The sequence below is a fragment of the Perissodus microlepis genome, chromosome 14, assembly GCF_051167445.1.
Source record: "Perissodus microlepis isolate ML-2025 ecotype Zambia chromosome 14, ASM5116744v1, whole genome shotgun sequence".
NCBI classification, from domain to species: Eukaryota; Metazoa; Chordata; class Actinopteri; order Cichliformes; family Cichlidae; genus Perissodus; species Perissodus microlepis.
The window spans coordinates 18,406,705-18,432,983 of record NC_140474.1 but is presented as its reverse complement, the minus strand read 5'-3'; the positions used below and the strand labels follow the sequence as shown (position 1 = coordinate 18,432,983).

Here is a 26,279-nt window from a genome sequence, read left to right as displayed (position 1 = left end):
AGTTATGCATTCCCTGCAGTACTCAATTAAATGTGACACTGACAGAGACTTGAACCCAATCAATGTCCTCTCTCTCTTTTAATAAGTGTTCCTGATGATGACACACCCACACAGTGAACTCCACAGTAATTATCATGGCCAAGAATCTCTCTAAGAGAAGATAATGAAAAGATCAGAGTTGTGACTAACGATCTCACTTTACTTCTGTCAATGACCCTCGCACTGATTCTTTACACCTACTATGCATATATGTATGCAATACACTTATTTTAAGTGTTAATAGTATCTTTGTTGCTGGCTATTCGCCGTTGTGGGGGCAAATAAATGAAGAAGATGATCCAATCACAATTCAAATGCACTGGAAAGAAAACAACAAGAATCGTTACAGCCAGCTTGTGAGTAAGATAGCATAAGCGATTCAGAAATATACTGGCGAAGACATGCCAAATAATTTCTTTGTTGACAACATAAACTGCTCCAGGGCAATTTACATGCAATAACAACACCCATTCGGAATGAAATCTGCACTAGAAGATGCAGGGCCGATGAAACGCCATTAATGCAACCAGCAAAGCCGACTTGATTGAAACTGCTTTCAGAATCGCTGTCTGCCTTGGAAACTCACAAAACCAGAGACAAGTTAGGTAGAGAGTCAAATTAGAAGGTGGGGACCGACAAACTGACCGGGCTCAGACTGAAAGCGCTACAGCTCGCTCATGATGCTTACAGGAGCTTTCACGTTTTTTATTGAGCAGATTACAAACCAATGACTGGTACGGTGACAAAAAATAAAAACAAAAATAAAAACCCATAAGGAAAAAGAAAACACCTTGATCCTGAGATATACATTCATCTCTTGGGCAGAGTATTTGAAAAGTAATGAAGAGAAGACGCGTGAATGGGGGAAAGAGAGTTGGGTGATGAGAAAGAGATCCAGAACAAGATGAGTGGGAGGACAATGGGAGAATTCAAAGCAGGGCAATAATGCAGATTCTTGGAAAGAGAAGAGGGAACAATAGACGGAGAGTATGAAAATAGACAGAAAGCATGATGCAGTGGTAAAGGGAGACATTTTTCCTCTGTGGTTTTGAATGAGCAAAGCCCCTGGATTAATCAAACTGAGTCACATTGCCATAGGGGGCATCTGTTCTGTTTAGCCCTATTCAGTCTGTTGCAATCGCCAGTGGGCTAAAAGATCCACTCATATTCAACCCGAGGCCTAATTACAATCTGCAAAATGGCCTCACCAGAATGTGCTTCTTATGAGAAAACACATGAGATACAATTAAGACTTTGCTATTAAAACACACACACGCACACACACAAATCTCTTGCATATTGCAATACTGATAAAAATGTTTCAAATATAATGACATGCAGTTTTGTCATACTGGTTAGATATCAACTAGCATTCAATACATAAGAATCACAAAATGGACTTAGAGGTGAGTGCCTTCATGTGCGTTTAATTTCTCACATTAATATTAATACTTTACTTGTGTTGGTTAAAATATCTTTTGAAATATGGAGTTTAGCACAGCTATATAAAGATGCATGCCCGTGTCCGTTCTCAGCAAAGGCATCCGCTTTTTACAAGGTCGTGATCCGTCACAGGCAAGATTTACTGTATTCATTTTTTTTTAAACAATGTCTTTTTTATTAAGAGGTTTCCTTTTATACACATAAACATCAACATATATATTATACATATAAACAGAAAGAAAAGAGAAGGATTACAGATGATCTGTACATTAAGGTTAAGTAGTACATTTAAGCTGTGAAATGAGTTCAGAAATGTATCTTCGGCTGTGAAATAAAAGGAAAGAAAAAAAAGAAAAAGAAAAAAGGGAAAGAAAGAGAAAAAAGAGAATATAAGCAAATGTATAATATATCCCAAAGTAACACAATCCCTGCAAAACAATCCCATTCATTCCCACCCAGGTCACTGCCTGCACCTGCACACTGTATTTCCACACCTGACTTAAGAGAGTTTACTGAAAAATTCTTATCGATTTTGAAAAGCATCAAGGAAGGGTCCCCACATGTTTTGAAATTTCCCAGTGGAGTTCTGAAGTGAGTGTCTTATCTTTTCCAGTTTTAGACATGCCATGAGGTCATATAACCACTGTTTGTGAGTGGGAGGGGCAGCGTCCCGCCACCTCAGTAGGATTGCCCTCCTGGCCAACAGGGAACAGAATGATAATGCCTGTTTTTTAGAGGCCGGTAGAAGCACCTCATTCCCACTGATGCCAAACAGAGCAAGAAGGGGGCCGGGGGCCAGCGTCACACTGAGAATCCTGGACAGGGTACGAAAAACCTCTGACCAGAACTGAGTGAGATTGGGACAAGACCAGTACATGTGGACCAGTGAGGCTTCAGCAGTTTTGCATCTGTCACAATATGGAGTGATTTCAGGGTAGATACGGGATAATCTGGATTTTGAGAAATGGGTTCTATGCACCACTTTGAACTGGATTAAACAATGGCGTGCACATAGTGACGTTGTGTTGACATGTTTGAGTATAGAGGCCCATGTTTCGTCAGAGATTGTCATGTTTAAGTCTTCTTCCCACAGTGTCTTGAGCTTGGATGAAGAGGTATGTGTCAAATTTAACATTTTATTGTAAAGCAAGGAAATCAGCCCTCTATTGGTTGGATTGAGTTGTAGGATAGTTTCTAGTAGTGTAGGCTCTGGTGGAGGGCTTGAGCCTGAAGTCTGGGAACAAATAAAGTGCCTGACTTGCAAGTATCTGAAAAAGTGTGATGGTGGAAGAATATATTTATTAGCAAGTTGTTCAAATGATGCTAGTTTGTTGGCTATGAATAGGTCCTTAAAGCAAGTTATTCCACTTCTGTGCCACTCCGCAAACCCACCATCCTGGGTAGAAGGTTTAAAGAGATGGTTAGATGCAATGGGGCTGAGAAGGGAGAAGTCACAAAGTTTAAAATATTTCCTAAACTGGCCCCATATTTTTAATGAGTGCACCACTACAGGGTTGGGAATGAAGTTGAATGAAGAGGATGAGAGTGGAGAACAAAGTGCAGCTGGTAAGGATATACTGTTGTCGCTATGCAATTCCATAGTGACCCAGTCAGGACAACCACTCCGATTATGGTAAAAATACCAAAACACCAAACATCGTATGTTAGCAGCCCAATAATAAAAACGAAAGTTGGGAAGTGCAAACCCACCCTCAATTTTAGATTTTTGAAGATGCGTCTTATTAAGCCTTGGGCGTTTACCCTGCCATAGATAAGATGAGATGACAGAGTCCAGCTTATTGAAAAAAGTGTTGGGAATGAAAATGGGTATGGCCTGGAAAAGGTATAAAAACTTGGGTAGAATGGTCATTTTAATTGAATTGATACGTCCTACCAGAGACATAGAGAGTGGTGTCCAGTGGGTAAGGGACCGCTTCACTTGGTTCAGCAATGCACTCACATTTTCTGTGAAAAGGTTTTTATGTTTTTTTGTCACTGTGATTCCCAAATATGTAATTTTTGTCCTTTCAACTCTGAAGGGCAAGCAGGTGAAGTCTAACATACTTGCTTTGCTACTTAGCGGGAAGAGCTCACTTTTATTAAGGTTCAGTTTATACCCTGAAATCTGACCAAATTGACTAAGCAGATTCAATGCAGATGGTAGTGAGGCTAAGGGCTTAGAAATAAAGAGCAGGAGATCATCTGCATAGAACGGGACCTTATGTTCTGTATTGTTTCTCCAAATGCCGTGTACCTCTTTGCAACTGCGGAACGCAATGGCAAGGGGTTCTATGGCCAGATCAAAAAGCAGGGGGCTGAGAGGACATCCCTGGCGTGTGCCTCTGTGAAGTTTGAAAGGTTTTGACAATTGGAGGTTAGTTCGTATTGTAGCAGATGGTTGAGAATAGAGTAATTTAATCCATGAAGTAAATTTCGCTCCAAAGCCAAATCTATCAAGGACTGCAAAGAGATAATCGAACTCAACTCGATCAAAGGCCTTTTCAGCGTCAAGCGAGACTACACATTCATCAGAGTCTGTAGAGCTGGAGTAGACTATGTTAAATAGCCTCCTTATGTTAAAATATGAATGACGACCCTGAATGAAGCCTGTCTGGTCTTTCGAAATAATTTTTGGAAGAACTATTTCTAGTCTACGGGCAAGTATCTTGGCTAATATTTTAGCGTCTGTGTTCAGTAGAGAAATGGGTCTATAGGAGGCACATTCCAATGGATCTTTTCCTTTCTTTGTAATAAGTGTAATACAGGCTTCATAGAATGATCGAGGAAGAGATCCTTGTTCCTTGCAGTCCGTGAGGGTTGCACTAAGCTGCGTGGACAGTAATGAAGAGAAGTGTTTGAAAAATTCTGACGGAAAGCCATCTGGACCTGGACACTTACCAGAGTGCATCGAAGCTATAGCCAAGGAAACTTCTAACTGGGAGATGGGTTCATCCAGCCTTGTTTTAAGTTCTGGTGGAATTTCAGGAATGTCAAGTTTAGCTAAGAACTCATACTGTATTCATTTTAATGTTGTTTTATTTATATTGCTATAAATGCAGATTAAGCTCGCAGTAAAAACTGTGCATAAAGACACCAGTTACGCCCAGATGGTCAGAAAGGCAACTCGGCTACAGTGTGCATATTTGTGGTGTGGAGAAATCGTTGTAATCGGATTAAAGCTTGAAGTTTTCAAAGTTCAGTATGACACTCCACTATGTAACACATACAAAGCCACCTCTTAAGAAAAATATGGTTAGTTAGAATTATTCCTTGGCTTCCAAAAAACTGTACAAAGCTCACAATGACGCACCATAATAATACAAAATACCTGATGAAAGGGGAATAATTTCCTGTTTTTTCCTCCTATTCCTAACAAATGATGGGTTTTCAGTAATGTAAAGGTAAATTGTTGCAGTTCCTCTATACCAGGAGTGTCCAACATATGCAATCCGACCCACCTGATAGTTTAGGAAAAGGTGAAAATTGCAATGAACAAGAGCATAAATTTGTCTGGTTTATAAATTTAATGCATTACTGACTAAGAAATTAGCCAGCTTGGCTTACTACTCCAAAAGATAAACCAATAATTCACAGAAAATGAAATTTAGGTTTTGGGAGGTGGGTTTTGCTTGTTTGTTATTTATGTGACAGAAGATTAAAAAAAACAAAAACAAATCTTTCCTGCTTTTTTCCCCCTATTTACTATAAAATGCTCTGATTTTTCACAGTGTATCCGCAGTAAATAACACGGGACGCTTTTTGTGAATTAACAGAAGTCAGAGCAATGAGCCGCTGCTTCATTTTCTGTAATGGTAATTTGTTTCTGAAAGTGTAATCCCAAAGAGCCACCCTGACTGGTTTCAGTAGAATTTCTCAATAAGACACATTATTGAAATTACACTTATTTTTCTCAGGGTGTTCATCCCTAGTTTTATAAATGGGTGGTTTATTAAATGTATACTTAAACTTATTTACATTAAAAGAAAGAGAAACAAAGTGTGCTTTCCTTTTTTTTCCTGGTGGGACGGGCTTATTAGGCATTTCAATTATTGGATTGTATCTTTCTGATACACTACAGAACAACTTAGACTGTATATGGCCCACAAAGTAAAATGAGTTTGATTCTCCTGCTCTAGTTATTGATTTTCTGCAGTGTATGTTGTGTCTGCAAACTCTGTTCACTAAATGCTAATGATAACACATTGGACAGCTTAGATTAAAATCACTGGGGGTTGTCAAGTGTTCCAGCAAGATAAATCTGTAGACTCCTATATAAAACACCTGTGTTTATGTTACTTGTTGAGCTTAATGCCATTACTGTCACAGTCTTTTTAAGGCTCATTTGCGGTCATTTGATATACTGAAATGCTACACAGAAGGGTGTGTGTGTGTGTGTGTGTGTGCGCGCGTGTTCGTTAGAGAGAGAGTTTTACTTTTAAAATAAGCCTTGGTATCAAACTTGGCTGGGAATTTATGGCTCCAGGTGCTAAGCCTGTAAATTATCAGTTTTACTCAGATGTGAGTGTGTACAAGTGTGTGCAACACTGCTTTTTGAACATTTGCACAATATTTCAACAATACTGCAACAATAACGACAACCACAATAATTTTGTTCATGATAATCCGAGTCCAACCGTATTCTCAAGAGTTCATCTCAACAGTGCTTACGTAAAGTTCAGTGAGAAGAGGAAAGCAACTTCAATTAACATTAATGAGGTCAAATAAATCATGTTAGCAGAGCTTCATGGTGGTGATTTACAGACTGGAGCTTTTAGCACAATGACAAAAAGCTCATCATCACCCATGTCCTAGTTCACATAGTCATATACTATGCTATAACAACGTACCATAGTACAATCGCTTCAGTAAGCATCATGTCAGTATAGTATAAAATATTTAAAGCTAACTTCATTTAGCTTGAATTTGAGATGTATGAGCTTTCATGGATGAAAAGAGTCTGTGTAACAATAAGTCTCAACAGAATCTGCCACCCCGGGCTCTAAAGCCACATTCTTCGTCAGACAAAGACAGCAGGCAGATGTAAATAAACTGCTGTCCAACTACTGCATAAACACTTCAATTTCAGCATTAGACAAAGATGAAAATAATGTATTAATTGCCTGTCTTGCACAAAACATCTACACCCACTTTTAGAGCAAGACACCCTGCGATCAAACTCAATATCTTCACAGCAGGAATCTTGTGCCGCTGCTAAACTCCTGCCTACAGCAGAAAAGCCCCATGCAACGTTTAGCATCTGAAAAAAGTGTTCTTCTGGAAATCTTCCCTGATATCAATTTGAGAATTAGCCTCTTGAGGCCCCCCTGTGTATGGATTCACATACACACACACACACACACACAGTCTGTATATTTTATAAGTCAACAAAGGAACTGACAAGCACTGAGGTGGGAAGAAGTGGTAAATATCTGAGCCTACCTCCCCTTCGTCCCCACCCTCGCTCTTGGGTTTCGTTATCAATCGTGCCCAGCACTCCCAGGGCTCTGTAATTTCCAAATAAATAAATCATTAGTGGCTGCAGCATGAGGATTAATCACTGGCTGCTGCTGCTTCTGCCTCTTGATGGGAGTGTACCGTCACTTCCACCACATTCACATCAAGCCCCATCAGCAGCAGCTGGCTGGGCTACGTCGATTGGCAGCACCGACTGTGGAGGATTAGAAGCAGCAGCCTGGAACCTTCGTGAAATGCTCATTTCAGCTCTCTTTTTCTCTCTCTATTAGACATGTGTTTTCAGTTTGTGATCATTGTGCTCCTCAGATTAAGTCAGACTTAATATGAAGGACTAAATGCAGCAGAACTATATATTTACTTATCTTTAATGAAAATCTGGGATTTGTGGCTGATCTAACTATGAGGGACATGTGTTGATAGCCATTTTAAGAGCCATTGAGTCATTGAGTAGCGAGGGATGGCGAGGGGAAGACACATTAGAGAAGGATGGGGAAGAACAAGTGCTCTGCTGGACTGAAGTGGAAGGGAGAAAGTCCAGCTAATCGGTCACAGAGCACTCAGGCCATTGGAACAGCTAATGGATTGTTTGTTTTCTCAAAATCAAAGAGACCTTTCATGTAACACAGAGTTATTGTAGCTGCATGCAGTCATGAATATTATAATGAAGTTCCTGTATGATGCACTTCTTAAAACCTGCTTTTTAAAGTGAGGTACAAAAGAAACCATAAAGCAGTTGGTTGAAAATTAGGGTTGCCACCAAATTGCTTTTTTCCCCCAGCTGAATTAGATGGACCGTTCACTCCGATAGTTTGAATGTTCATTCCCTTTCCTAGAAGGCTTTCTTTAGGTTTCAACAGGATCAAATTAAGGCTTTTTGAATCTGAAATGAATTCAGTTCAACAGTGTTTCATATGCAGAGGCTGGTGTTAGCAATTCCAAAAAGAGGGAACAAGATTTGAAACAGATCCCCTGTGTCTTTTTCCTTTTAATTGATGCTCCAGCATGTATACAATTCAAAGCGCTTCCAGTTTGTGGAGTAGACTCGGCCTATAAGCAAACCCCATGTCATCATGCTTTTTGACTTGATGCACACTGTACAGCTATAGAGTCTGCATTAGTGTCAAAATTATATGTCCAACATCTTAAGACATTTTAAGATTTAAAATATGAAACAATTAAACATAGTTAACTGGATTGTGGAATTTGAAAACACTGAAAATTCTCAAGTATATACAATTTTCCTATTTGAAGTAGTTGTTTCCATTTATTGTTGTTAAAGATGCAAATTCTTCCTCATCGAGTTTTCATCTCTTTTTTAATGTTCTTCCAAAGTTTAAATTGCTGCTGTGTTGCTGCTGTGCGATTACTTTTTAGGCTGACTCATTAGCTTGTAACCTTTACTGTTCAGACCCCCTCAGAAGTGATAGGGAGGAGGCAGAAAGAGTACATAAGAGCTGTTACACCGAAATTTAGACAAATTTACATAGTTTATGGCTTATTACACTAAGCACTCATGAAGCAGTCTAGTGGCTGCTGCTACATGCTCATAAAATAGCTCCTCACTTGATGTGCAAGAAAGCGAGATAGAGACACAAGGACAGAGAAACATGAGACATCCTTGCTTTAGAGCTATCATTTTCTTATTTAAATATAACATTCAGCAGGTGTAATATTTGTCTGTACTCTACATAATGGAAGACTAGGAAAATGTCTCGATTTCTTCTTTAACATTTGGATGGTATGGTCAGAACTTGGCACAAACAACAAGAAAGCATGGCTCCATCCCTCCAGAGTATTGTTGCATGTTCATCCCTTTATGACCATAGTGTATCCGTCTTCTAACAGCTGCTTCCAGCAGGATAACAATGCCACAAATATCACATTATCTCAAACTACTTTCTTGAACATGACAATGAGTTCATTGCACTCAAATGGCCTCCGCAGTCACCATAATGCAATCCAATAGAGGAACTTTGGGATGTGGTGGAAAAGGAGATTTGCATCATTGACGGATAAATCTACAGCACAGTGCGATGCTATAATGTCAATATCCCTGTATAATGTTTCCACCACCTAGCTGAATCTACACCATGAAAAATTAAAGCATTTCTGAAGGTAAAATGGGTACTACCAACCTTTACCTGGCCAGTGAGTATATAGCATATTATTATAATCGTCATCAGGACAATAATGTTCATGGCAACTTACTTTATATAAGATGTAAATCAGTCATTGTGGCATGTTGACGACACCGTCAGGATTACAGGCGGAGGAAGGCAGAGAAATGAGGCTAAGTGGCATAAAAATCTGAATGGTGTAATGGGTCTTCAACTAATGCATCCACTCTCAGAGGGCAGCAATAATTAAAATAGCGAAAAGAAAAATGACAAAACTAGAGTTTAGAATAATAAAAGCAACCAAAAAGCCAAACAATGCTGTTAAAATCTCAGTGTAAGACTGTTTGTGATACAGTAGTTCAAGATGCTGGACCCAATTGCTGGTCTTAAGAGACCGGGAATGAGGTCTGAAATCAAAGTCTTTAGCCAGGGGGTCATCCACAGAAGGCAAACAACTTAGCCAGGGCACAGAGGTAAAAACCAAAAACTGTTAATAAGCCAAGGAGAAATTACTTGACACATGAGCAAACTAGAATACACAGGGAAATATCTTAAGTGATAAAAAAGAAAACACAAGAAATTCAAACTTGAACGGCTGTAACGCTTGACTGCAGAGAGCACCAAGACAATCTGTTTACTGATGAAGAAACAGCAGGGAGGATACAATATATACTGGGAAGACTGAGTGGATGATTAGTGATAGGTGCTACACGTAACTGATGGGAAGAATAAAGAACTGCATAAAACAAATCACAATGTATGGAAGTGAGTGCTTTATACAATAATCCAGCAGTATAAGTAAGTGGCGGCAAGTGGCACAACCTAAAACAATGACACCATTTCAGTCAAGGCCACCATAATTAGAGAAGACTGCTATTTCCAGCTCCAGAAATTTATAATTTGTGATATGGTTCCATTCTGGTACATCCCCATCCTTCCATGTGCATATATAGAGAGCATGGGGGAGAGCAGCAAGACAGCAAATATGACACTGATTATATCAGACACAGCATAATAATGGAGCTGGGGTGGAGATAGGTTGATAAATAGCTTGCAAATGTGCAGCAAGTGTGGGCAAGCCAAAATTACTTTGAAAAGTCTGCCAAATATGTGAAAATTTGAAACTGGACAGGCATCAACCACATCCAAAAACAACACTGTAAAAAACTGCAGGTCCGTTTTTATTTCACAAAATATTTCAGATGTAAGTTCAGGTAATATTTAAAAAGGGTGAATTTCAACACACAGGTTTATGTGGTGTAAAAAGATATATGTCACATGTAGGAGAATGGAATTCAAAATAATACACTGAAAAAACTGCAATAATTTGATTTTGTCTTTGAATAGTATCTGTTGCATTGTTGTGCCTCAAGACTTTTCTATACTGGTATTGTATCATAATTAGCCAGATTTGGATGCACTTGTGCATTTAATATGCATGTGCAATAGATTGTTTTGACACAATTACTATGATATTGTGATGAATCATTTGTTGGAAAACAGAAACTGGAACACTTGGATCTACATCTAATGGGTTTATCTCAGTCACAGGCAAAACATTTCATAGACACATTTTTTTACTTGGTGTAAATATAAAAGTAAATGGATTTAATCAACAATTTAACAATAAAATGAGGTTTAGCCTGCTGAAATGTGCTCATCGTCTTTTAAATACTAATTATAGCCCGATTTTACTGGCAAAGAAAAAAAGAAGAGTAGTGTTCTGTACTATCGCAAAACTCTATATAATCTCTATACTGTATACATACATTACACCCACTAAGACTGAGCCAACATGTTGACTGGACTGCAGGCCCAAAGTGGTTCAGCATCTACTCAGCCAGATTAGGATTTCAACATCAATTATTTTTCTTATCTTGAGGAGGAGAACAAGCAGTATTGACCTCTCCTGTATCCCCCCATCACTGATGACTAATTCTCTCTGAAGGGCAAAACTATAATCGTGCTTTTAGTGCATCACTCAAATGTCATCCTTTTCATCATAAAGGACAAAAAAATAAAGGTTTAACTGGTTCTATACAGGTGAGGTCTTTATTGTATTTTTAAATATTGAGTTAGCATTACAACTATTTCAGTGGCCTCTTGGCAATTCCTCGCAATAACTGTATTTGATTGTGGTGAAGCTACGTGACTGCAGCAGTGTATTTCTTTTACAGCTTATTGAATTATATTCTTATAACTTTTCAATATCTAGGAAGGAAGCAAATTATTTTTAAAAAATTAACAATAGATCCAACAGGTCTGTAAAAAAAATAGCATTGAACATCTATTTTTTTTCTGCAAACTTTAAAATATTGTTTATTACTGGACTGATCCCGAATACTGTGTCATGTTGTAAGAAAACTACATAGAGGAATGTTAACTTGTAACATTAAATATCTGCAATACAATACAATACAACTTTATTTATATAGCAAATTTAAAACGGTATACCGAAGTGCTTCACAATAAAACAGCAGGTTAAAACATTAAAATTTAAGACCATTAACAAAGTACTGAATTTGCTAACAGATCAATGGCACTAATAAAAGTGAATATCAAATCAAACTTGCTAAAAACACACAGGTTTTAACTAGACAAACATATGTAGAAAGATAAAAATGGAATTAAGTATAAAATACAGGCATTAACTAACTGGGAAAGCAAGGTTAAATAAGCAATTTTTTTTTTATCGTGATTTAAATGATTGGATGGAGTCAGACACGCGAACAGCAATGGGAAGGTTGTTCCACAGGTTAGGTGTAACCAGGGCAAACGCCTGGGCAACTCTGGTTTTAAGCCGAGATCTAGGCAGAACCAAGAGTAATTGGGCTGACGATCTGAGGGCTCTCCCAGGGGTGTATGGTCTAAGAAGTTGACAAGATAACTAGGTGCTGTATTATTTATAATTTTGAAGGTAAGCAGCAATATTTTAAATTCGATGCGGTATTTGATGGGAAGCCAGTGCAAATCAACAAGGACAGGGGTGATAGAGGCAAACCTTCCGGTTCCAGTCAAAAGGCGTGCCGCGGCATTTTGGACAAGCTGTAATCTATGGAGAAGAGCAGCATGGAGACCAAAGTAAAGGGAATTACAGTAATCCAATCTAGAGGTCACAAAGGCATGAATAAGGTTTTCAAGATCCTTATGTGGTACCTAATGCTTAGCCTGCAAAATAAGACGCAATTGGTAGAAGCTAGATTTGACTACAGAGGACACTTGTTTGTCAAATTTGAAAGAGCTATCCAGCAGCACACCTAGATTACTAACAGTGTCAGAGAGAAAAGTGGCGAGGGATCCAAAGGTATCAACTAGTTGGCCCCAGGAAATATGACTGTCAAACACCACAATTTCGTTTTTCTTTTCATTTAAGATAAGAGAGTTGCCCAAAAGCTATTCTTTGATTTCTCTCATGCATTCTAGGAAGCAGTACAGTGACAGAGCAACATCATCAGTTAGCTGGAAGTAAATTTGTATAACATCAGCATAGCAATTAAATTACATATTGTATTTTTCAAAGATTAAGCCTAGAGGTAGCATATACAGTGAGAATAACATTGGGCCCAACACAGAGCCTTGAGGCACACCACAGCAGAAGGATGCAGCAGAGGAAGAATAGGTACCCAGAGTGACAGACGAGGACCTGTTCGAAAGATATGATTTAAACCAGTTAAGGGTGTCACCTCTAATGCCCACTGTATGTTCTAACCTCGAATATTATGGTCCACCATATCAAAGGCTGAGGACAAGTCCAATAAGACTAAGACCACAGAACGACCTGAATCGGCAATTAGAAGAAGATCATTAAGGACTCTCAGTAGAGCTGTTTCAGTGCTATGATGTGGTTTAAAGCCGGACTGAAATTTATTATTGATGTTGTTCACATCCAGATAGGCCTGGAGTTGCGAGAGAACTATCTTCTCCAAGATTTTGGACAGGAACGGGAGTTTGGAAATCGGCCTGTAGTTCACAAAGTCATTATGATCGAGGCTCCTTTTTTTGAGAACAGGCTGCACTACAGCATGTTTAAAGGCTGACGGAACATGGCCGGAAAGCAATGATGAATTCATTGTAGTTAAAATACTAGGCCCAATTGCATCAAAACGCGTGATAACGCGTGATGGGAGAATCTCATATACAGAATTTGTATTTTTCAGTTGTTCAACTATTTGCTTAAGGGCAGGGAGTGACACCGGCTCAAGCTGATGAAAAGTTGATAAACATCCAGGGGTGAAAGCAGGGCTCACACCTAAAGGGTGTGAAAACTTGAGAGATAAAATTTTATCTGTGAAGTAATTTAAAAATTGTTCCCAGAGAGCCGGAGAAGACACCGTCGGCATTTCATGACAGGGATTCACCACTGAATTAAAGATTTTAAGCAGCATTCGAGGATTATGGCCATTAGTCTCAATAAGCCATTTTAGCAGCATTTTGAAACTTCAGGCGGCTGGTGCATAAGATATCAAAGGATACCTGGAGCTTGTGTTTCTTCCACCTCCTCTCAGCTTGGCGACACACACGTTGTACGGCACGTGTAGAGTCGTTTAACCAACGCAGGGAATGGGTTCTAGGACATTTCATTTAATAGGTGCTACAACGTGAAGGTTAGAGGAGCATGTGGATAGCAAAGAATTAGCAAAGTCATCAACTGTATGATATGTGGGACAATCAATAATAGTGGGTGCAGAATTAAGGAAGGCCACAGAAAAATTTGCCACAGTTTCAGAATTAATATGCACATAGGGCGTCGGAGGCCCTCAGGGTGCAGTTCTGTATTGCATAAATCAACATCAAAAATAACTGGGAAGTGGTCAGAGATCACAACATTGTCAATGTCCTTAATACAAATGTCCAGGCCATATGAAAAAAACAGATCAAGGGTATGGCCTTTAAAGTGGGTTAGTTCACCCACTGAACAAGGTTAAGGGAGTCAGTTAGAGCAAGAAAGTCTTTGGCTAATGGATCATCCTTAGAACAGATATGAATATTAAAATCACCAGCGATAAGAACACAGTCATATTTAAAAAGAACAGATCCTAATAGATCAGCAAAGTCTATGAATAAAAGCCTTGTTGTATTTCGGCTCGGGGGGCTGAAGCCTATCCCAGCTGTTGGGGCAAGAGGCAGGGTACACCCTTAACAGGTCGCCAGTCTGTCACAGGGCTAACACATAGACACAGACAACCATTCGCACTCACATTCACACCTATGGGCAATTTAGAGTCACCTATTAACCTAACCCCACTAACATGTCTTTAGAATGTGAGAGGAAGTCGGAGTACCCGGAGAGAATCCACACAAACACGGGAAGAACATGCAAACTCCACACAGAAAGACCCCGGCCTGAACTCAGAGCTGGAAAATAGGACAGTTTCTTCTGGAAACTGAAGGTTCTGAGTCTTGAAACCTAAAAAAAAAAAAATGTTCCCTTCATATTTTCTTTGTACCGATGCAGATTTAAAACCATGCATTTTGATTTTCTTCCTTGTTAAGAGACATCAAGTCTTCTACTGTGGTCTTGCAGTTATTATGGTGCTTTTGAGGTATAAAAATATCCAGACACCCATGACCCACAGTCCTGGCATTCTGAAGACAAGATTTGAAGAGACATTTCCTGGTGAACTCTAGAAGAAAGATAGTCTATTCTGCTAAGAAGCCAGCTGAAATGGGACACAAACAACTCGTGAATCAAGGGCATCACTTAAAACTTACTTCATATAATGCTAAATTTATAGTAGGGATGTCTAATCCAAGCAGTGTTGTGTTGGTGACTAAAGACCTCTGATTGGTGACTGTGACTGAAAAGTGAATGATCAATTTAAAACAAATGTTTTCCTTTTATCCATTAAAAACTCACTGACTTGTCTTAAAGCCAGACGTATTTACAGCATACCTTAAAAAAAATTAAGATTAATTAACTAAATTGACCAAACTAGATGTGGCCAAAAAAAGTTATTTTGATTACTTACGCTTGTTTGGATAAATGCAGTTGGTCTATCAAAGCTTATGTTATCAAAGCCGAAAAAGGCAGACAGATTTCAAATTTACTCTGAGCCCCTTGAGCCATAAGCTGCGCTTTGCCTGTCTGTTTGCCAAACGTGATCCAGCAACACTTTAGGATTAGAATTCTGCTAGTGTAGAAAAGCTCGAAGTTGAAGTGAAGTCTTGTTGATGAGAAGAGACACTGACAAGGACATGACACACTCATCAGACCACATTTGAACAGGGAATAAAGGGTTTGTCATATTTCTGTGTGCATGCATTTGAATAGTATGCACACTTGTATGCGTTTGCATCAGTATTCTCATAAGAAGGGACAGCCTGTGTTTGCACGTGCAGACAAACATGCTGTATATATGATGTTGACATGCTATGTATCTCCAGCAGACCTTATCTACACACTAGTGATCCTATCTGTCTACTTTACATTGTGTGTAAAGTAAATCCGAAGCAAAGAAACTTCCATTTTATTTTAATCCGGTCAACTTCTGTGCTCTGCTCCCTTCATTGGTCTCGTTCCCCTCACTGTGTCCTCTATCTATGTTTCTTTCTCTGTCTGCAAACCTCCCTCTTTGGCTTTCTTTTGTTTCCCTTTGTTCCCATGCAGACGTCAGAATGTCAAATGATCGGGGAGGAGAAGAGACAAAAACGATAGCCTCCATTTTAAGTGAAGAACAACGGCAAGTGAAGATCTAATTACTCTTATAAGCTTATGCCAGCACACTGTGTGAATCCTAAACACAGTCTTCCAATAACCATTGACATTCTGCTCTGAGATGGGAGCCAAAAAACATGGAAAGCTAGGGTGGGGGCAGACAGAAGCGGTGAATGAAGAGAAACTCACTGAGGGGGAAATAAAAAAGGCCAAGAGGGGAGAGGAGAAGGGTGAGGAGATAGTGGTAGCAGGGGGTGGGAGCAACAGAGAGAAGAAGAGAAGTGTTAATGGATGAGAAAAAACAAGAAGAGTAACTAAGTTGGAGTGACGAGAGGAGCAATTTCAATTATCATCATCTAGCACACAACACCAAGTCTCTTTGAGTTGAATAGCAGAGCAACTCTCTTTGATCCGTTGATGGAGCATGTATGGTAATCACTAAGAGATGTCACTCAAGTGGAGGGCCTTGGCAATGTGAGGGTTTTCTACACACTTATGCCACATTTGTTGTCGTCTATGTCCTTTTAAGTTGCAGATAGTGAGCAAATGAGTGTGTACACAAACATGTAACCCCCTCACCTCAGCTCCACTGCTGCCACCTACACATGCAGACTATTCAAGCATAGGTCATTCCTCCTCTATATTTTATCCAAAGCGAATGCATGATGTGTCTTAATGGAACTCTGGCTACATTGTCAATTCAATCAATCTTAGAGTGACTACCTGGCAGACAGATATTGCTATCTATTTATGGGAGCTAGTTCTTTGTCAAGGTGGCTGAATTATATAAACAGTTAAAAATATTACCGCAAACATACAATGCTGTATGATTTTACATGACTCTTGACATCAAATCTGGTTGACAAATCACTGACGTTTTACTGAAAGATTCATGCAAAGGATATTTCTCTCAACACTTGCCTCTTTTGTTACACAGCAATGAGGAAGCCAACAAAGATCAATCATATAGCAGCTCCCTAGCATTTTTATCAAGAATCATAAACAAAAGTCCCAAAAGTTTTAAAAGAAGTGTAGAGAACTTCAAGACATGTTGAGGAGGCAGCCATCTAAATCAGATGTGTTGGATCAAGGACACATCTAAAACGTGCAGGACACCAGCCCTTGAGGCCTGGAGTTAGACGCCCCTGAAATAACACGTTACTCTTCTTGAGTTAAAAACCCCAACGCTGATTTTGGACTCCATATCTGGAAACTTATTAGTCTTGGTGGCCGTGCTGATTTTTTTTGAGTCAGACAGTTTTTAATACGAATCAATGTAATGTCGTGGTAATTTATTAGCTAACACTAGCTAGCTTGATTAGCAAGCTACAATCAGAAACTGTACTAGTGCAACACATAAAGGCACACATACCAGCTAATTAACTAATAAAACACCAGAAACACACTTACCATAACTGATGCACAAACTTTTTTGGATGCTCCGAGCCAGCAGAATAACAATCAGATAATCCTTTAAATAATCCAAAAGGCAAAACCAGCTCACATATGGTGAAATGACTAGTTTAAAGACTCTGGCAGCATAAAGCATGGACGAAGTTTCTGGGATACAAAAATGGAGCCAAAGTGGAAGTGCCTTAAAACCTCTGTTCTCTCTGACAGCCATAAGATGGTGATACCTCTGATTGCAAAAACATTTCCAGTCCTATAGAATTAGCCAGTGAGTATGTAGATTCACAGTCAGACCCATGCCTCCACATTATGTCAGTTTTTTGGCAAACAAGATGGCGACAACAGAAATGCTCATCTTGAGGATTCAAACAGGACTTCAGAAATGTGCCTTGACACAACTGTTGTAATTTGTGTTCGAAGTAGTGGATGAATTCTGGCAGATGGGTAGCTTGGCTCCAGCTGTTAGCTGGTTGGGAACTCAAGGCCTCAAGGGTCGGTGTCCTGCAGGTTTTAGATCTCACCCTGGGTCATCACACCTGAATCAAATGATTAGTTCCTTTGCCTCTGGAGAACTTCAAGAAATGTTGAGGTAATTTAGCCATTTAAATCAGTGTTGGATCAAGGACACATCTAAAACCTGGAGAACACTGACCCTTGGAACCTGAAGTTCAGCCACCCCGTGCTAGCAGGACACTCGTGAATCAAAGTGGCCATGCACCTCAGTCAAGTATCCAGGTAAAAGAGTTACAAATAAATAAACGGTTGAATTTAGCCAACTCCAGTTGGAAGAGCTGGGGAAAAAAATTTTTAAACTCCATTTCAGATTATACAAGTAAGGGTTGTTCTTGTATGTGCATGATAAAAGACAGAGGTGCAGTTTGTTCATGATCTCTTTAGACTTAATCCACTTAAAATGTGTTTTCACCTTTATTAACAACAGTTCACCATAAACAATAAGGTGATTGAACACTGGCTTTTATCTCTATTTGTGTAATTATAAAAGCACGTGTTTCAATATATTAGTAAATTGACCAAAAGTTAAATGAACTTTAAAGGAAATAAAGAACAAAGTTTGCACTTTCAAAATCCCAGTTAAAATATAGCTTAAATGTTGAACAGTGTCCTCCAGTCCATTGCAGAGTAAAGTAAGACATCCACTCCGTTACCTTTTTGGACAAAACTCCAAGCAGGATTTTTTTTTACATGCTGGGCGATGTAGCACAAAACCAAAAAGCATGATCAAAAGTATGCTGGGAAAAATTAGTCAGACAATTCACTTTCAAAAGAGAGCACTCAAATTTTTTAATTACCTTATATCCAGCTTCCCCCGGGCACCCTTCATCCCAAAGCCATCTGCCCCAAGTGCTGAGCCCAGAAAAGACTAACTGCCCCTTTCAGACACACTCCAGTCAGTCACCAACATCCCTCTGTCCAAACACGAATCACAGCAAACTTAATTAATACAAACAACAGAAGCCTATTTGAAAAGAGAGAAGAAACTAACAGCAAAAGCTTACTGGAATGTTATTTTACCCTAAAAGACATTCTGAATTGGCAGAATATCAATCCACTGTCAAAGATAAAAAAGCAGAAAAAGATCCTCAACGATAACAAGCTCAATGACCACAAATTGGCAGTCAGAAAAGCATGACACACACCAAAAAATTCCAGCTAAAAGAAAACAGAACATGTGGTCACTGTTCAACAGGTAAGGGTCAGATAGATAATGAACATTAGCTTTATGAAGGTCAAACACTCGGATTTTTATGCACTCTGAAAGTTAAAAATGTTTCTTTGAGAAGGAGAGAGAGCACATGTTGCTCCCTGGTATATATTAACATGCCACAATCTGAGGGACAGTGAATGGCACATACAGAATACACAACCGTTTACACACAGACAGACACACACTCATGTTTCATACACAGATAATATATATCATTGTTCACTGTTATTCTTTACATTTTAAATAGAAAAATGCATTAACGTTTTTGGAGCCTTTTTATGCTCTGTTGCATTCTAGCCTCAAACATTCATTTAAATGTGATTTTTGTCCCCCCAACTCATCATTTTACCACTTGTGTAATCAAAATACAAGTGCATCCCATGCAAATGAGCTACTCTTTTAGGCATGTTTATGAACGGTGCAAGATTAGATTAGCTAGGTACCAAAGTTTGTTCGTTTTTTTCTGCACAACAACGTATACTGACAATGAGTCAGTATACGTATACATTCAATGAAATATAGCATTGACTGTGGGTTTTTTTTCCAAGACTAACAAGAGAGTCTATTTTGGTGTTGTTTTCAAGCACTGATATTTGAGCCATGTCACGTTCTTCATTCTGGTGAATAGTTCAGGTACTCTGCTTGGAGAGAAACTGCAGTTTTGGCTATCAAATGAGTATCTTGTTGTGCATTATTATGTTCAAACTGTGATATTTACATTCCCTGGCCAGCACAGTGCTTTGTTAGTTTTTATTCTCATGGTCCACAATGAACTCATGAATCTTTAAACCACTGTAAATATACCTTCATTCTATCAACACACATAAGCCATCCTCTAACACCTTTCCTTAACTAGACACAGCAAAGAAAATGTCAATGTGTCTGCAGAAGTACACCAAGATTCTCCTTGAAATGGAAACCTCAGTCACAAGAGCTTTCATAAGGTTGAGATTATTTTTATTTTTCTACAAAAAAAAAAAAAAAGTGTGTGCGTATGTATGTACATATATGTACATGTGTGTGTAGATATATATGTATGTATGTATATGTATGTGTGCTTGTCACTATGTAATTATTATTGCCTGTTACCTGTGGTAACGCAATTTATAATTATTATATATTCTGTATTTAGTTATGATGGTTCTAATTGTTGTTTGCGAGCTGCCCTTGAGATGCTTGCATGTGCCCGGGGCTGTTGATGGTTTGTTTGGTTGTAACGATGGGCGTAGCTGTGGGAAGCTTATTGTTTTTTGTTGATGAGTGAGTATAGGGGTGGGATTTAATAAGTTTTCTTCGTCCCACTCCTTTTCAGGTAATTTTTGTTTTTTGTTTTGTGCACTTTATGTTCAATATATGTATTTTGTTGTGCCTGAAATGAATAAATAAATGAAATGAAATGAAAATGAAACATGATGCATTTCACAGCTGAGGCAAAGCTGTCAATTCTCAATGATCTTCTTTTATTAAGCAGATTTCAATTCAAAGGTAAAAGAATAAGATTTTTAAAAACACAAAGAAATAAGTCTACACAAAAAACAACAACTGGCGGTTAGGCTCCTTTCAAGCTAGCACAGAAGTGACGTAAACCTGTTGACTCTTGTTAATGACAAACCACTGTGAGCGAAAACACGGCTCTATCCCAGCGGTGCCGTGAGCATTCATGTGGACGACCACCCTATTACAGGTGTGAGATGGGGCTAAATGGAGAAAAATGATGTCCAGTCAGGCGGGTAGGACCCTGTCCCCAAGCAGTTGTTCAGCAGTTTGATCTACAACACGGGTCACCTTGTCCGCCCATTTACAACAAAGCTACAGCACAACTAAACCCAATTCACAAAACACAGGGGAAGGCAAGATGAATCATTGGGTCAATGTGATCAGGCGGCCTTCTCTCACCTCTGTGCCGTGTCCTTATAACAGTTAACCTTCACTGGGGGGGGGAAATGGTTTGAAATGCCCCCGCAGGAGAAACCAAGGCGTGAGGCAAATGATGTGTTCATTCACCCTTGGGTACCGCAACTACATTATTCACAATTATCTTTGTATGCAGAGACTCTAGCTAATTAAAGTCATTGTGTTGTGTTTGGCTGGGAGCCTTCAGAAATGTAAAAGTGTAAGAAATATCACCACAAAGAGATCCATGAAACATAAACATTAAGTCTGTTAGAATGAGCACGCTCATCAGCAGAAAAATGTAGCCAGGGAGGATTCATTTGAAGTGCTGTCGAGGGCATTACAGTCTAGCAGCATGAGCAGGGTTGCATCATGATACCCTTGTAAAATCCTATGCACATTAAGTATAAGTATACAGGACATAGTAGAGTCTTGCAAATAAATCGAATGGACAGTTCTACCATATTTTATATAGAATAGCGATGTCTTTATATTCTTTATATTTTTCTTCCAAGAGGCAGACATAATTTTGATTTTTAAAGGTCTTGAGCAGCTCTCCAGGTTATTTTTTCAAAACAATGTTTTCTTGATTAATTAAGCAACTTAATACTGACCTATGAATCACACAAGCATAAGGCATCTAACTCCACTGATGAACCAGTGTTGCACTGACGTAACAGAACCAATGAAAAATTATCTTTAGCTGCTTCGTTACTAGAAGCTTGTCACACAAACACATCACTGGCAAGGTTAAAGACCTGACACAGGACCTGAGAGGTGCTGCTGGCCCTTCAGCTGATCAATTTATTGTTTACTGAAGAAGGAGATCAGAAATATTCTTAAACCCTTAAGGTAGGAAAACAAGGCGGAAATGCTGAAGTATGCAGAGGAACTGAACTGAAAATCAGACCTTACAGAGGGAATAATGCAAATTAAAACATTTTCATTCAAATCATTGGCTCAGTTTTAAACAGTGGTGTTGGATCTTGTCAATTTTGATGGATGATGAAGGTAGAAAAGTACCATTACCATCATGCAATACCATATGAAAAGCACCTCAGTGGCAGCAGCTTTTTTAGCATGGTGATGCCAAACACACTGTCAGTGCAGTAAAAGCACAACTGGATAGAAAAACACACATGGATTGGTCTCCCCAGAGCCGGAATCTCAAAATTATTGAAGCAGTGTGGGATCATTGTGAACATAACAAAAGAGACAATGTCTTTATATTTTTTGCGAATGATCATGGCACTAAAGCCTTTTGGTTGTCATACACTGATTCGTCTATACAAATGTGCTGATGGCATCATATTAAATAAGTCAAAATAAAATTTAAGAGACTATTGCTAAAATTTAAAACACATAAAAACACTGTGCTAGGATTAAAGAGCAAAGTTATTCTAAAGTAGCCATCATTAGCAATTTGCATGACTCAATGCAGCTGATTATTAGTAGCTATATCTGTTTATCATTTAAGAACTCAGAATGGACTAAACACAAACCACTACCTGTGCATTTTTGTCTAGTATCTGCAGTACTGGTGCCTGCTGACTCGGGCACTTGAATCGTCATCAGGGGTTTTCTGCCAACGAACAGATAACAGGTGATTATTAGATAATGGTTCACTAAAGAGCTACCAATAAAAAGGTTGAATTTAATTGTTTTAGGTGCTGTTAACAGCAAGGATGAGGTAGATCAAGATGAGCTGCTTTTAGTCAGGAGATAAAAAAGGACTATAATGAACAGCAGATGTGGTTTACAGCAGTAAATAGCACTTTTGTCATATACAACAGTCATCACATATATAACTTTATACAACAAAATAAGCATGGATGACTGGATAAAGCTTGTGGCCTATGACTTTAAAGAACCTGTGAAAGGAAAAAGAAGTAATCGTTTTTAAAATTATGTTAGCGTTGGTTATCAATTCAAAGGTGTTTGTCTCAAACTGAGCCCTTTGTTATGACTAATATGTCTTTATTGAGAACTTCATTTAACAAATGCCATTTTCTGAGCTTTACATTGCTTTTGATTTATTGCGTTGGCATTACAATTAACCCCGAGATAATATCACTGCACACTGAGAAAAAGGCAGCTAGGAGCTTCTTTCCATTTTTTTCTCCTTCTGTCATGGTAAACCACACCATCCCTGCACTATAATCATTATAACATTGTGTGGGGGGACCTGACATGCTTCTAATGAGATGTCAGCTGAAGGAGCAAAGAAAGATGCTGGATGTACACTTGCCTCTGCACATGTTCCAAATGAAGTGCTGACCTCATGCTGACAACCTCATAACCCCCCTTTAATGATTATGTGAAGATATTCAGTGTATTTATCATAAGCCCTACATGTACCTAATACTGTACATTTGGATGTAAAAGGTTACATATATCACTGTTTGTGTGTATTTTTTAAGAATTAAATTTCGATAGGAGAGAAGTTGGATGTATGGGGAGGTCAGTTGTACAAAGCACCTGACCCATATTGAACTCTGGCTTTATTAGGTCTGCTTTTTTATAGCGCAACTTGGCCAGATGCCCTGTCAACCACGCACTACCTTTCCCAGAAGGCCCACAGGCAATCACACTCTTAAGTGATTCATTATGGCATGGCTGTACGTGTGATGAAGAGCCAGGAATTGAGAAAAAAAGAGGACTTGACCATTTAGAAGCTTTACAAGTCATTAGAGTTCAGACATAAAATATGGGATATTTTCACATGCAATTTGCAACTGATGGCCTGACAAAGTGCAAAAAGGGACAGATAAAAATTCTTAAGTCCTTAAGCTCCCTTGGTACCATTTAATAATATAGCCACACTGAAAGGTTTTACTACAGTCAGTCACATGATGAGTGAACTTTAAATAAAAAAAACAACAAAACAATGTAAAGAATGTCCTGATGGAAAAATAAACATATATATATATATATACACATATATATATATATATATATATATATATATATATATATATATGTATATATTAGGGGTGCAACAATACTCGTATCGATATTGAACCGTTCGATACAGTGCTTTCGGTTCGGTACGCATATGTATCGAACAATACAAAATTTTTAATTTATTTTATCAACTTTTCTTCTGACGATGCTGTCTGTGTTGAGAGCTCAGTGGATCTGCGTTCGACTACTCCGCCTAGGCTGCACTGTCGAGCGCAGATCCACTGAGCACAGCACAAGCTAGCAAGACAGAAGCTAAGCTCATTGCAACATGGCAAATTGAACCTCCCCCACCCTCATTCAGATCTGGCCTTTGGAACTATTTTGGTCTTCATGTGAAGCATGACCCTGATGGTAAGCGCGTCATGGACAAAAGTAAAACAGTATGTCGGATGTGCCACGCAATGCTCAATTACATTGGTGGGAACTAGTGCGTTAGCGCAGTTAGCTCGTTAACGTGTTGGCCGTCCAGCCCCACGCACGGGGCGATCCGCGGTAGCTCGTTAACGGAGATTTGCCGTGTTGTGGCGTTAATGTCATTTCAGATTAACGCTGACAGCACTAGTGGGAACACAACGAATATGACTGCACATTTACACCGACATCATCCTAGTGCAAAGACAAGTGGAAGCAGACAAAATCAACAAGCACGCATGCTACAAACTTTACCCGAGTCATTTAGACAGCCGTTAGCACATGATTCTCCTTATGGGGACCTGATATGTTTAATATGCTGCTGAGAGTATACCCCAGAAGAAGCGTATAGTATAGCTTTTATTTCTCTGTAATAAACTCTCTTTTCCAAAGATGAGTGATTTCTCGATCAGATAGATTTATTATTGTATCCCTTTGTTGTTTCAGCAACATTAAATTCAAAAACTGTATGTTTGAGTTAAAATATATATTTATAATTACAATTAATAAATGATTATTAATTATTAATAATTAATAAATGACAAATTAAAAAAGCATGAACATTTTTTTGTATCGAAAAAATATCAAACCGAACCGAACCATGAATTTTGTGTATCGTTGCACCCCTAATATATATATATGTGCAATGAAGAAGGTGTCTAAGTAGTACAGCAAGCTGCCCGTACCTGAGGCCTTGGAAACTGCCAATCAAAGACTCACAGCCTTGGCCAGCCCCTTGAAGAGGTATACCAAAGAGATAGAAGGCAGGAGAATAAACCAGCTGTTCTGCACAGACCCATCCAAGGTGTGCTTGGAACAATATGGGAACAGCCCCATTAAGGGTGGAGACGGAGTAATACTGGAAGAGCATATGGAAGAAGGACGCAACCCATAACAGCAATGCTGTGTGGCTAGTGGACAGAACACCACAGTAACCTCCGTGAACAGGGACCAGTAACCATCATAGTGGCTGACATCCAAGAAAGTGGTCTCAGATATGAAAAGTTGGACAGCACCAGGCCTCGACATGATTCATGCTTACTGGCTGAAGAAGCTGACTGTACTCCATGAGCATCTGGCAGCTGAACCAGTTGCTAATTATCAAGAGACACACAGAATGACTAACTGAAGGCCGGACAGTCCTGATCCCCAAGGATCCCCAAAAAGGACCACTCCCATCCAACTACTGGCCAATAACTTGCCTCAACACCACATGGAAGCTCCTGTCAGGCATAATAGCGGGTAAGATGAGCAGGCACATGGATCAATAGATGAAAGGGGCACAGAAAGGATTTGGCATGAATACCAGAGAAGGGAAACACCAGCTACTTGTATACAGAGCATTCGCCCAAGACTGCAAGACCAGACTGACCAACCTGTGCCCCGCCTGGATTGACTACAAGGAAGCCTATGACTCGATGCCCCACACATGGATCCTGGAATATCGAGAACTATACAAGACCACCAGGACACTAAGAGCCATCGGGAACTCAATGGGGATGTGGCAAACAACACTAGAGGCCAACTTCACCTATAACACAAGTCACTATCAAGTGCGGGATCTACCAAGGAGATGCCTTCCTAGGGTGGTTGAGAATGACCAAGTTAAGATCTTGTGGGACTTTCAGATACAGGCGGACAAAATGGTGATGGCTAACCAACCGGACATAGTAGTGGTGGACAAGCAGAGGAAGCCATAGTGATAGACGTACCAATGCCGAATGACAGTAACATCAGGAAGAAGGAACACGAGAAGCTGAAGAAGTACCAAGAGTTCAGAGAACAACCCAAGAAGATGTGGAGGGGGAAGGTAACAGTGGTCCCAGTGGTAATCGGAGCACTCGGTGCAGTGACCCCCAAACTACACGAGTGGCTCCAGCAGATCCCAGGAGCAACATCCAAGATCTCTGTCCAGCAGAGCGCAGTCGTAAGAACAGCAAAGATAATGCGCAGGATCCTGAAGCTCCCAGGCCTCTGGTAAGAGGACCCGAGCTTGAAGGATAAACCGAACAGGGGCAAGAATTTTTATGTCTAAAACCAACCATTTTAATAAATGAAATACTTCAGTGCATCACTATTTACAGAATATAATGGGATTTCACATTTTAAAGAAACAAAAATATTAACTCAGTATAATCTATATATT

At 39.3% G+C, this 26,279-nt stretch overlaps 1 protein-coding gene across 6 annotated transcripts in view; it reads right to left on the bottom strand.

The window, feature by feature from the left end:
• The window catches only part of grik4 (glutamate receptor, ionotropic, kainate 4), a 353,377-nt gene that overhangs the window by 297,419 nt on the left and 29,679 nt on the right, over nt 1-26,279 (bottom strand). Inside the window, exon 2 of one of the 6 annotated variants that reach the window (XM_084949763.1) lies at nt 6,922-6,986. The exons of the other annotated variants lie outside the window; for them this stretch is intronic. The gene's annotated coding sequence lies outside the window, so the exon portion shown is untranslated. The remainder of the gene's footprint in view (nt 1-6,921; nt 6,987-26,279) is intronic. 6 annotated transcript variants of the gene reach the window in all.